We start from the raw sequence: 14,097 nt of genomic DNA on the forward strand, positions 1-14,097 counted from the left end.
ATATATATATATATATATATGTATATTTCACAATCTGGAGACAAGTAACATCCATACCCATGAATCCCAAAGAAGGTCATACATATTAAACACAAAGAAACCTTCACCAAGACAAATTATAATCAAATTCTCAAAAATCAAAGAGGAAAGAATTTTGAAAGCAACAAGAGCAAAATAATTCTTTACATACCAGAGGACCTCTGGAAGACTATTTATGGATTTCTCACCAGAAAACTTGCAGGCAAGGAAATGTGGGATAATATATTCAAAGTGCCAGAAGAAAGAAGTGTCAACCAAAGATAATATGCCACAAAGTTATCCTTCAGAAGTGAGTGAGATAAAAGGACTTCCCTAGACAAACAAAAACTGAGGCTATACCTACCTGCCTTACAAAAATTGCTAAAGGAAGTTATTCAAGTTGAAGTAAAAGGACATTAACAACATGAAAATATACAAAAGTATAAAATTTTCTGTAAACCTTAAAATACAAAAATTTAGAATACTTTATTACTCTAATGCTGATACACAATCATGTTAACTTTAGCATAAAAGACAAAAGTAATAGAAATAACTACAGCTATGATAATTTGTTAGTGAATAAACAAAATTAAGAGATGCAAAGTGTGAAATCAATAATAAAATGTGGAATGAAAAAAGATAAAGTATAGAGCTTTTGTATGCAGTCAAAGTTAAGTTGATATCAACTTGAAATAGGCTGTTATAAAAGATGGTTTATGTATGCCTCATGGTAATCTCAGAGAACAAAACCTGTAGTAGATACATAAAGAAAAAATAATCAAATCATATCACAACAAAAATATAGACAGATAAAATGAAAACAAAATAAAGACAAAAGAAGAAAGGAACAATAGAGATGATTTTTTAATTTTAAAGTCTATAATAAAACCTTACTTACCAAAATTACTTTAATTGTAAATGTATTAAAAACTCTAATCAAAAGACATAGAGTGGTCACATAGATTTTTAAAAATTAAAAACAATATCCAACTACCTACTGCCTACAAAAGACTTCCTTAAGCTTTAAAGACAAACATATCTTAAAGTCAAAGAGTAGAAAATGTTGCTCCATGCAAATGATTACCAAAGACAGCAGAAGTGTCACACTTCTTTCAGACTTCAAGCAAAAAACTGAGATAAGATATGTTTTTCAAAAGGTTATTATATAGTGATAAAATGTTCATTCATCAAGAATATTTATTTAGGGGCTGGGATAGTAGCTCAGTGGTACAGCCTCTGCCTCACATGTGTGAGGCACTGGGTTCAATCCTCAGGACACATAAAAATAAATAAATAAAGATATTGTGCCCATCTACAACTAAAAAAATTTTTTTAAGGAATATTTATTTATAACAATTATAGATATGCATCCAACATTGGAGCACCAAAATAAATAAAGGAAATATTAACAAGAGAGAAGGGAGAAATGTACTTCAATCCTATAACAGTAGGAGACTTCAATATACTGTCTTCAACAAGATTATCTAGGCAGAAAACCAGTAAGAAACAGAGGACATGAACAAAAACACAGACCAAATGGACCCAACAGACATATAGAGAAAATTCCATCAACAGCAGGAAAATGAACATTTTTCTTAAGCTCTAATGAAACATTCTCCATTATAGATCATACATTGGGCCACAAAATAAGTCTGATTGAATTTAAGATGATTAAAATTATACCAAGCATTGTTTTCCATCATAATGGTATGAAACTTGAAATCAATATAAGGAGGAAAATTGGAAAATTCACTAATATGTAAAAATAAACAACTCATTCTTGAACCACCAGTAAGACGAAGTCAAAAGAGATCGAAAAAAATCTTGAGATAAATTAAAATTAAAATACAACATTGCCAAAGCTTATAGGATACAGCAAAAGTGATTCTAAGAGAGAAGTTTATAATGGAAAACTCCTACAGTAAAAGCAAGAGTCTCAAACAATTTTACATCTTAAGAAACAACAAATTAGTGAGTAAAAGGTCAGAAATCAGAAATAACTGAAATTAAGTCTATACAACAATAGAAAAGATCAATGAAGCCAGAATTGGCTTTTTAAGAAGAGAATCAAAATTGGCAAACCATTAACTACACACACACAAAAAGAGCAAAGACTTTAATCAATAAAATTATAAATGAAAGAAAGCATTATAACTGATATCACAGAAGTATAAAAGTTTATAAGAGACTACTCTAAACAATTATATTCTAATGAATTAGTTCACCTTAAAGAAATGAATAAGTTCCTAAAGAAATAAAATCATAAAGAAATAGAAACTTTAATATGCCAGTAAAGACTAAGAAAATTGAATTGGTAATAATAATGATGATAAAACTTCCAATAAAGAAAAAACTAGGACCTGATAGCTTCACTCTTAAATTCTACCAAAGTTTAAATTAATGCCAATCTTTGTCAAACTCTTCCAAAAACTTGGAGAGGATGGAACTTCCAAATTTGTTTTGAAAGTCCTACATTATTACTCTGATACCAAAGATAGAGAACACAAAAATAAAAATTGTATCTTCAATGAACTTAGATTTAAAAATTCTCAGCAAAATAGCAGCAAATCAAATCCAGCAACACATTATAAGGCTCATACAACTTACCGAGGTACAGTGACATACTCCTTAATTCCAGCTACTTGGGAGGGTGAGCCAAGAGGATTTTAAGTTCAAGCCCAGCCTCAGCAACCTATCGAGATTCTGTCTTGAAATAAAAATTAAAAGGGCTAGGGATGTATCTCAGGGATAGGGCATGCCTGGGTTTAAACCCAAGTTACCTCCCTTCACCGCCCCCCCAAAAAATGTCACACACCTTGATAAAGTATGATTAAAGCAGTATTTATCCCTGGGATACAATAATTATTCAATATTTGATAATTAACATCACATCAACTGAATGAAGAATAAAATTACGATAATCTCAATAGATACAGAAAAGTATTTGACAAAATACTTTTTCATGATAAAATCTCTCAACAATGGATGTGAAGGCTGAGGCAAGAGGATTGTGAGTTCAAAACAAGCTTCAGCAAAAGCAAGGCGCTACGCCACTAGTGAAATCCTGTCTCTAAATTTTAAATAAATACAAAATAGGGCTGAGGATGTGGCTCAGTGGTTGAGTGACCCGCCCCCCCCCCCCAGTTCAATCCCTGGTACTTCCCCACCACACACACACATACAAAAAACCCTCTTTACAAACCCTCTTCATTAATGTAATGAAGACCAACCAATATCAGAAAAATGAATAACCCACTCCCTATCCTATTTTTGTGTTATTTCCCTAAATGGTCAAATGATCTGAACAGATATTTCTCAAAAAAGAAATACAAATGGCCAAAAAGTATATGAAAAAAAAAATGTCTAACATCATTAGCAAGCAGGGAAACACAATCAAAACCACACTGAGATTTCATCTCACTTGGTTTAGAATAGCAATCATCAAGAATACAAATATAGGGGCTGGAGTTGTAGCTCAGAGGTAGAGTACTCATCTCACATGTGGACAGCACTGGTTTCAATCCTCAGCAGCACATAAAAATAAAATAAAGGCATTGTGTCCATCTACAACTAAAAAAATATTTTAAATAAGAATACAAATATAATTTCTGGCGAAAATGTGGGAGGAAGTACACTAATATATTATTAGTGGGACTGAAAATTAGTGCAACCACTTAGGAAAACAGTATGAAGATTTCTTCAAAAGACTAGGAATGAAACCACCACGTGAATCAGCTATCCCACTCCTTGAAATTCATCCAAAAGAACTAAAATCAGTATACCAGAGTGATAAAGGCACATCAATGATTATAACAATGAAATTCACAATAATCAAGTTATGGAACCAGCCCAGATGCCCTTCCACAGATGAACTGATTTTAAAAAATGTGGTATGTATACACAATGGAGTTTTACTGAGCCATAAAAAAAGAATGAAATTATGTTATTTGCTGGTAAATGAACAGAACTTGAGAACATAGTATATACTAAGTGAAATAAGCCAGACAGAGAAAACCAAGAGTTCTCTCAGATATGGAAGCTAGAGATAAAAGAAAAGGAATAAAAAAGGGACCTCACAGAAATAGAAGGAGGATCAACACAGTAGAGGAAGGGGATAAAGAGAGGGAGGAAGGGAAGGTACAAAGACGTATTAGGGACCAAATCTACAAAATTATATTATGTCCATGTACAGATACACCGTAATGCATCCTACTTTTATATATAATTATAATTTACTAATTTAAAAATAATAATAATAATAGTGATAGCAGTAAAGTAAAACAAGGGAATCAGAGGGAGGAAAGAAGGGAGGGAAAGGAAAGTTACTAGAGAATGAGATTGATCAAGCTATGTTATGCTCATATAAGAATATGATGAACCCCATAATTATGTATAATTATAAGGTACCAATATATCTAATTAAGGCCATATATGCCAAATCTACAGTCAACATTATACTCAACAGTGAAAAGCTAAAACCTTTTCCTTTAAGATCAGGAATATAACAGGGATGTCTCATCTTTCCATCTCTATTCAATATGGTACTGGAAATCCTAGCTAGAGCAATTAGGAAAGACAAAGAAATAAAAGACATGCAAATCAGAAAGGAAGGTAAAATTCTTTATTTGCATATGACATGATCTTATATAGAGAAAATTCTAAACACTTTACCAAAGAAATAGGAAAAGAAATAATAATATAAAGACAACCTATAGCATAGGGAAAAAAATATGAGTCAACCATCCATCTGATAAGGGGTTAACACCCAAAATACACAAGGAACCCAAAAAACTCAATACCAGGAAAACAAATAACCATATTTTAAAAATCAATGAAGGCTCTGAATAGAGATTTCTTAGAAGAAAAAAATGTAAATAGCCAATGAGTATGTTAAAAAATACTCAGCATTGTTAACCATTAGGGAAATGCAAATTAAAATTATACTGAGATATCATCTCTCATCTGTTAGAATTACTATTTTTATCAAAAAGCAAGAGTTGTCAAGGATGTGAAGAAAAGAGAACATTTGAACAGCCATTATGGAAAACAGTATGAAATTTCCTCCAAAAGAAATTAAAAATAGAACTATAGTATGATCCAGCAATCCTACTTCTAGATATATATAAAATAATGAAACCAGTTGTCTGCCATGTCTAGGGTACCTACTAAGGCTGGTAATAAAACAATCTCTTTCAACATATGACATAAAAGAGATAAAATCTAAGGGATTTGAAAGCTTTAAGGAGAGTGTGGAGATCTAGAAAAATAAGCTTTTTCTTTTTTTTTTTTTAGTCAAATTTTGTGTAATTTTAAAGAAAACCCTTAAAAGTCATCCTATAATATGTACATGTTTGTGAACATAACAATAACTTCCATAAAGGAATGATATCAACAACTTGTAGAAAGATGACAACAATGACTTTTAGTTTTATAATATTTAATATTAGGTGTCATGCTGAGTGAATTGAGGGAGGCCTGGAGGGATAATGAAGCATCATTTCTGGGTGTGTCTATGAGGGTGTTTCCAGAGGAGACTGGCATGTGAATTGATGGACTGACTGAGGAAGATCCACTCTAAGTGAAAGCAAGTACCATTCAAGCAGCTGGAGGCACAGAAAGAATAAATAATTGGAAGACAGGGAAATCCCACCTCCATCCCATGCCTTGTAGAGAGTAGGGCACCCTTTTTCTCTGCCCTTGAACATGGGTTCTTTGGCTTTGAAGGCTCAGGAACTCATACCAGCAGTCTCTTGGGGCTTTTAGGCCTTCAGCCTCAGACTGAGAATTATATTATATATCAGTAGCCATACCTTTGGCATCCCAGGGTTTTCAGCTTGTAGATGATCCATTGTGGGTCCTCTCAGCCTCTATAATTGAGCCAATTCCTCTAATAAATCTGTCATGTATCTCTATCTATCTATCTATCTATCTATCTTTCATCTATGAATCTGTGTATGTGTATATTTCCCAACCTGTGATTATTCAACTTATGATTTTTGTTTTTCTTTATAATGAGTTTTTATCAGGTTTTAAATATATTTTTATTTATTGCTATTTTTTTACTTATAATGGCCTTATCAGAAGGTAGTTCCATCATAAGTCAAGCAGGAAATGCCTATTTATCTGTCTATCCATCCATCCATTCATTTGTTCATCTGTCCATCCATTCATCCTATTGGTAGTGTCTCTCTGGAGAACCCCATTAACATAAAAGTTTAAAATATTCTCTGATTCCCCCAAACCATAGAATAACTGAATATTCAGAAAGTAGAACAAAAATCAGATCTTCATAAACCCACATGGGGCATGTCCAAGGGCAGCCATTGGCAGTAAGAATTCACAACATTGCAAGGGACCATGAGATGACCCCCAAATCCAGAAGATGCATTTTTCATCAAAGAGGTGTAAAAAAAATAGCAGGATTATGTTCTCCCATTCTTTAAACAAATCCCTATTTATTTAATCATATGTAAAAAGGAAAGTAAATATAAGAATTCTTTAATATTAAGGATTGAGAACAGAAAAAAAAAATGTTAGATACCAAAGTATCTGAAACTGGAGCTCTAATCTCTGAAAACAAAAGAGGAAAGAGTCTTACCCAGGAAACTGGTTTGTGATAGAAGAGCCCTCTCAGCTAGGTAGTCCTTCATATGCACTAACTGGAAATGTAACCTAGGACAGAAGTGACTGACTGTTCACCTAGGGTATGATCCTCTTCCACAGAGAAGGGAGGGTTGTTACTGGGAGAGGCTCCCCAGCCATAAACCACATTCTACAGTATACCTCAAATGTAGGTGCCTATCTTACCAATCTGAGCACAAGTAATATATTTTATTTTCTGACTTAAATGGTAAAGAAATAGTTGTTTTCTAATCTCTCTTTAACCATATTAAAAGTACATGTTGAGAACTCAGAGTCTCTAACTGTCTGGGTTTCTGAGTAGTAGTGGGAATTCCTTCACATCTTCCCAGCCTACTATGCCAAGAGCACCTATATTGTAGAATTATATGTGTAAAAAGAAAATAAACTTTTCTTTGCTAATTAACTCAGTTTTGAAGTATGTTCATCACAACAGCTAGCAATTCCATAACCAAAAATTATGTGATGTCTGTCTTGGTGTTTATCCATAAAAGGAGATCCATAAATACTTGAATAAATGAATCTGTGAAATGGAAATATGACTTCAATCTAGTATATCTTATACATTTTTGTGGTAAAAAATTAAATAACATATATGAAGATATTTTGAAAACACTTATTCTAATATCTTCACTTGCATTATTTTTATTGCCTGGAGAAAAAATAATAAAAAATCAATGAGTAGAAAGATATTTCAGTTTATAGAAAAGAGATCACCTTAGTGCAGACAACCAAGTCAACTAAAAGTTTTTAGCCACATGTGTTTAGTGTCCCCAAAAAAGTGACTCGAAGTAGCAAAGTTAGCATTTATGCAAGTTATAGAAATTTTCTGAAGAACAAATAATAGGACCAAGTGCCCAGTGTAGTAATTTGGGGAATCTGTGTTGTCTTACTATGGTGAAGGATCTATGGGAGGATATAGGAAGGTTGCATGTTGATGACATTTTCAATGATATTAAATTAATTTTTAGTACTTCAGTGAGATATAAGAGGCATTAAGAAGAGGAGACCAAAAAAAAAAAAAGAAGTTAAAGAGAGAAAGGCTGAGAAAATTAAATTCAACTTCTAATATTAGGGCTACCCTTCAAGGAAATAGCCAGAATCCTCAACATTCCACAAGACAGTGTGAAAAACCAAACAAACAACAAAATACTACAGGCTGCTACAGAAGAAACAGCTTCCACTTATTTTAAAGTGAGAACAAAGATCTTCATTCTCCAAATCAGAAAGTGAAACTTTGCAGATAATCAAACAATCATAATTAATAATATCTCTTAAAATTTTGCAATCCTATGAACTTTACATGTGTGTTCATCTTCATTCTTCAGTTACTTTAGCTTGAGAAACCAGTCTCAATTTCTATCTCAATTTTAAAGATGAATGATGAGATGTCTCTCAAGCCACTAGATGACGGACTATTGGTAATTTACCTCCCAAAGAACAACACTGCCTTCACTGCAGCCATGGGTAGTACGTTTCTATGGTACATGTAGAATAGCAGGAAGTAAAGGAATGAAAATAGATGAAAGATATTAAACTAAAATGTAAAATGACTACATTACGCCAGAAAATGTATGATTTCAACTATCTGGATTATATATACAGGTAGAAATAGTTTCATTTTTGAATTAATTAATTTAATTTATAAGTATGTAGGAAACTAAGGAAAAGACAAAAATAATTTTAACTTCCTAGTATTAAATAAGATATATGATGGTGGAATTTATCAGAAAGGAAATAAGAAACCATAATATAAAAGACTTCATAATTAAACTATAAAATTTAAATCTATAAAAAGTAAGAAATAAAAAGATACATATTTTATAGACTGTTAAGTGTTTGGAGCTCTGAGGTTTGGCTAATTGTCTACAAATTCCACACAATAAGGACCTGAGTAACAGAATTAGTAGCATCTTTTACTATAGCACACTATGATTAATAGAATTTCAAAACAAAGCAACATCTTAATATAGCTAAATATACCAAAAAGTAAATTACATGCCACAACATGAGGTTAAAAAAATAACTTTAATGTTCTTTTTTTATGTTTCGGGGGAAAAAATGGTTTCTAGGGTTAATTTTGGTAAAAATTGTGAAAGGAAACCAGCCAGTTTCTCCTGCCTTCATATCTTTCAATCACAAAAAGTGATAACTGATAGATTGAATAATTACCTTTCCCAGAGGTATTGGTATTTTAAGAGCAGTCAAAATGCTATGCAAATCTAGTGGGTGAGAGAAGATGTGGGGCAGAAGAGAATGGGCTACCCAAGAATCCTTGAATTCATTCATGAACATATGTGTCTTGCATTTGCCCCTCTGAGGGAAAATGAACCAAACTCCTGCTGGCCTTTGAACTTATCCCAAAGTGATCCACCATTGATTTAACATTTTCTTAATGTATCAGTCTTTGTCACAAATTCTCATATGAATTTAGGATCCCACTCTATACAACACATTTTTTAAAAAAATTGACATGATAATCACACATATTTTGGGGTTATATTATGCTACTTCAATACATGTATATATCAGGTGAGTTAGGGCAATGAGCTTACACATTACCTCAAATACTCATCATTTCTTTGTAGTGAGACCACTCAAAATCCCTCTTTTTGGTTAATTTAAAGTATGTATTACATTATTGTAAACTATAGTCACCCCACTGTAAAATTAACATCAGACACTTACTCCTCCTAATTGTCACTTGCACCCATTGATTTACTTCTCATCTCCCTCGCTCCTTTCTCTTCCCAGCTACAGTAACTTCTGTTCTCTCTACTTCAATGAACACAGCTTTTTTCAGATTCCACATAGGAATAAAATTATATACATGAGTATTTATTTTCCTGTGCTTGACTTATTTCAATTAACATAATGTCCTCTAGTTCCATCCATGTTGTCACAAATGATGATCTCATTCTTTTTATAGCTGTGAACAGTACTCATTTTCTGTATGTAACACACTTTCTTTATCCATTCATTAGCTGATGGACACTTAGGTTGATTCCATATCTTGACTATTGTGAATAGTGCTGCAGTAAACATGGGAGTGCAGGTGTCTCTTTGATACTGATTTAATTTCCTTGGATAAATACCCAATAGTGGGATTGCTAGATCATGTTAGGACTGTTTTTAGTTTTTGAGGAATTGTCATGCTGTGTTGCACAATGGCTGTACTAATTTACATTCCCACCAACAGTGCACAAGGGGTCTCTTTTCTACACATCCTCCCCAGCACTTGTTATCTTTTGTCTTTTTGATAATAGCCATTCTGACTAGAGTGAGGTGATTTTGAACTGTAGTTTTTATTTGCATTTCCCTGATAATTAGTAACATTAAACTTTTTTTTTAATCTATCCTTTAGCCATTTGTGTGCCTTCTTTTGACAAATGTCTATTAAGGTCTGTTGCCCATTTTTTTAATCAGAATTTTTATTTTTTATTGTTGTGTTTTTGGAGTTCCTCAAATAATCTGGGTATTAACTCCTTGTCAGATGTATAATTTTCAAATATTTTCCCCCATTCTGTAGGTTATCTCTTTATCGACTGTTTCCCTCATTATGCAGGAGGTTTTTAGTTCGGTGTAATACCATTTATCTATTTTTGCTTCTGTTGCCGATGCTTTTGAAGTCATATTCATAAAGTCATTTATCAGTCCAGAGTCATATAGTATTTCTCGTGTTTCTTCTTTTAATATTTTCATAGCTTTTGGTTTTAAATTTAAATATTAATCTACTTACAGTTGATTTTTGTTACTAGTGAGACATAGGGATCCAACTTCATTCTTCCTCAAGTGGATATCCAATTTTCCCAGCACCAGTTATTAAAAAGATTGTCATTTCTCCATTGCACATTCTTGACAATTCTGTCAAAGATCAGTTGGCTATAAATGCACAGACTAATTTCTGTGCTTTCCATTCTATTACATTGGTCTGTGAGTATGTTTTTATCCAGGTACCATGCAGACTTGGTTACTATAGCTTTGTAGTATATTTTGAAGTCCAGTAGTGTGATATCTTCAACTTTGTTCTTTTTTTTTTCTTTTTTTGCTGAAAGTTGCTTTGGCTATTTGAAGTCTTACTTTAAGGATTTTTCTCCCTATTTCTGCAAAGAATGTCATCTGTATTTTAATAGAGATTTCATTGAGTAATATGGATATTTTAAACAATATTAATCTTTCCAATCTGTAAATATAGAATATATCTTTCCACTTATTTTTGCCCTCTTAATTACTTTTACCAATATTTTATTGTTTTCAGTAGAGGTCTTTTACCTCCTTAGTTAAATTTCTTACTAGGAAGCTTTTTGTAGCTAATGTAAATGGAATTGATTTCTTTTTCAGATAGTTTACTATTATCATACAGAAATGCTATTGATTTTTCATGTTGATTTTGTATCATAAAACTTCACTAGCTTCAGTTTTTAGTGACAGCTTTAGAGTTTTCTATATATAAAACTTTACACATTTGTTTTAAAATAAAAGTAATAAGTACCCAAATCTATAATAAAATTGACACTTTAGAATGATTTTAAGGAAAAACACAGAGTTGTGTTTGTTACTTTGAGTTTACACCATACAGTACCCCATCAGATTGACAGTTGTCTATAATATTTATCTCAATGTGAGAAGAACATATATGCTGTTTTCTACCCTGCTGATAATACAGACAGAAACTGCACTGTCAATATGAGAAAGTATCACAACAGAGCTAACAGGTATGATATATAGAAATGACATCTTTTGCTTCATTTAAGTGAAATGCAACCACATGCATTGAGTATGTTCTACATATTCTGCACTGAGTCATCAAAGTAGATCTTTGAAAAATGAATTGAAAATTATTTTCCTGTGGGAAGCCAATATTACCAGAGACAACTTCTCCACAAGCAACAGAATTGCATAATTACAGTGTAGTCAGACAGCATAGAAAGTCATCTGAGATAACTGAATATACAAAAAAAACCCAACAATGTATATATGTGGTATTAGGGCTTGAACATCATTGTTCAAACATGTAATACCTCTATAGATATCCAAATTAAGAGTTTAAGCAGCAAAAAATGAAAAATATATCATTTCTCATAATGTCATGAAATCAAATAATTTGCCAACAAAAGAGATTCAAGTATTTTTTCTTAGTATTTCTGCTAAGTTTTATTTTTGAAGGACATATCATTGTGAACAAGACAGAGAAGTACCCAGACTACAAGATTACCCTGCAAAAAGATTAGTCTGGCTACTATCTTCGCCATAATAAAATCCACATTGCAATGAGTTTCACACCATGAGACATTGCAATGTTTACCTACAGAAAAGACAACTTTTTGTAGGAAGGTTAAAAAGAAGTAGCTCCTAATTTCTTACAGCGGTTTTCTTACATATAAGGAGTAGTTATGGTCACACCATGGAATATAGAAGAAGAAAATGATCAGATACTGATGCAGTTGTGCTGGAGCATTAGCACTTCCTGGGCATTAGAAAGTCATGAAGTCAGGGGCTATTTCACTACTTTGGGTCTCTCTTGGACAGAAGAATATTAGTATTACAGTATTACATTTCCAATAGAAAGCAAAAATTGAAAATAAATGCTCACTACCTGTTTGACATCTCTACTGTTGTAAACAAAGACACCATACTATTCTAGAGATGAGCTTTAGATTCAGCTAGGGAAGTTCAATTACTGGTCACAGTCCAAAAAGGAAGCAAATAGTTCCATCTGAAGTTGAACCAAACTGAGGTTTGATGGATTTCCACTCCACTTACAAGGCATTGCCCGTCTCTTCCTCAGTACCTCCCGTCTCCACCCCAAAAGGAAACACAGAATCCCTCCAGAGAAGAGAAGCCTTCTATTTTGTGTCCAGAGTGGCAAATTTATGTGAAATTTATCTTTGATTTGATCTAATCTGTGGACCAGCCACAAGGCCAATGCTGGATTATGGTAATCCACTGGAGTCTGCATTTGCTAAAATCACATAGAGGATTTGTTTAAGGTATATACCCTCAGTATCCAATTTAGATTTACCATTAACATTGCAATGGGCATCACAGGCAAGTGCATTTTTAACAAATACTTTGGGGATTCTGAAGTTAAAACAAAACAACAAAAACAAAAACCCTGCTTATCCAGAAGTGACATTTGAATCCCAAATGGTTAATCCCAAATGGGCAACTATAACAATATCCTGAAATTGTCCCAGATCCAGATCCCTAAACTTTTCAAATAGTTTTGTCTGCAGGCATGCTTCAGTGGTGAGCTGCTGCTGAAAAATGGAATGAATGCTCGCATGACTTTCCAGTTCTCTTCAAATTAAAACTATTTCAAAATTTTCTAACCTCAAAATTAAAGCAGCAAATCATACAAGGCTTTATAATGTCATCATGTTTCCCTATCACAAAAGTCCTACACTTAATGAACTACAAATACAAAATCATAATAGCACCTAACTAAACAGATGAACAAATACCCAAATAAAAAGCAACCGCTTTGCCTCCTAGTTAAGAATTTGAAATATAGTGTGAGTTCTTTGGAATTTTCCAAATGAACAAAATTAGGAGCTTCTGTGATACTGGAGTAATTTTCTCATGTATATTGTAATGAATATAATATTAAAAAATTGAAATATAACATTTAAAGCAAACATTTCAAATAAATTCTGAGCTTTATAGAATCTAACTTTCTTGAGCTATTAAGGACTTTGCTAGGGCTGGGGATGTGGCTCAAGCGGTAGCGCGCTCGCCTGGCATGCGTGCGGCCCGGGTTTGATCCTCAGCACCACATACCAACAAAGATGTTGTGTCCGCCAAGAACTAAAAAAATAAAATATTAAAAAAAAATTCTCTCTCTCTCTCTCTCTCTCTCTCTCTCTCTCTCTCTCTCTCTCTCTCTCCCCCCTCTCTCACTCTCTCTAAAAAAAAAAAAAATGGACTTTGCTATAGGATCAGTAGTATAATAAAGTGCTTACTGACATGGACAAGGCCCTGGGTTTGATCCCCAGCAGGAAAAACTGGCTTATAAAAAGAAAGGAAAAGAGCTCTGTTGTAAGCTGAAGAGATGGTGCCAATTTTCAGGTCAACTCATACAGCCTACTGGACACAGGTGGCTTCAAAAATATCTGAAATGGCTTGCATTGACTGTGTCATGTGTGGTAGGTCTTACAGGAATTCTGACTCTTATGGGGGAATGGTGAATACTATAATCTATAGAGGAAAAGGTGGGCACCTGAGTCCTACTTTTGACTCCTACTCTGCCAGGCACAAACTAGGTTCCTTTTCACATATCAATGAATTCACTGAGATACCGATAATATGAAAACATACATAGAACAACTCAGAGCATAATGTAATTTGCTTGATTTCTTTAACCCTCAATGATCTGAGTAGGAAGACTGCATCAATCACATTAAAATCTTTAAGGAAAAATATACAGAAAAATTAAAATGG

Source organism: Ictidomys tridecemlineatus, chromosome 1 (genome assembly GCF_052094955.1).
Source record: "Ictidomys tridecemlineatus isolate mIctTri1 chromosome 1, mIctTri1.hap1, whole genome shotgun sequence".
NCBI lineage: Eukaryota > Metazoa > Chordata > Mammalia > Rodentia > Sciuridae > Ictidomys > Ictidomys tridecemlineatus.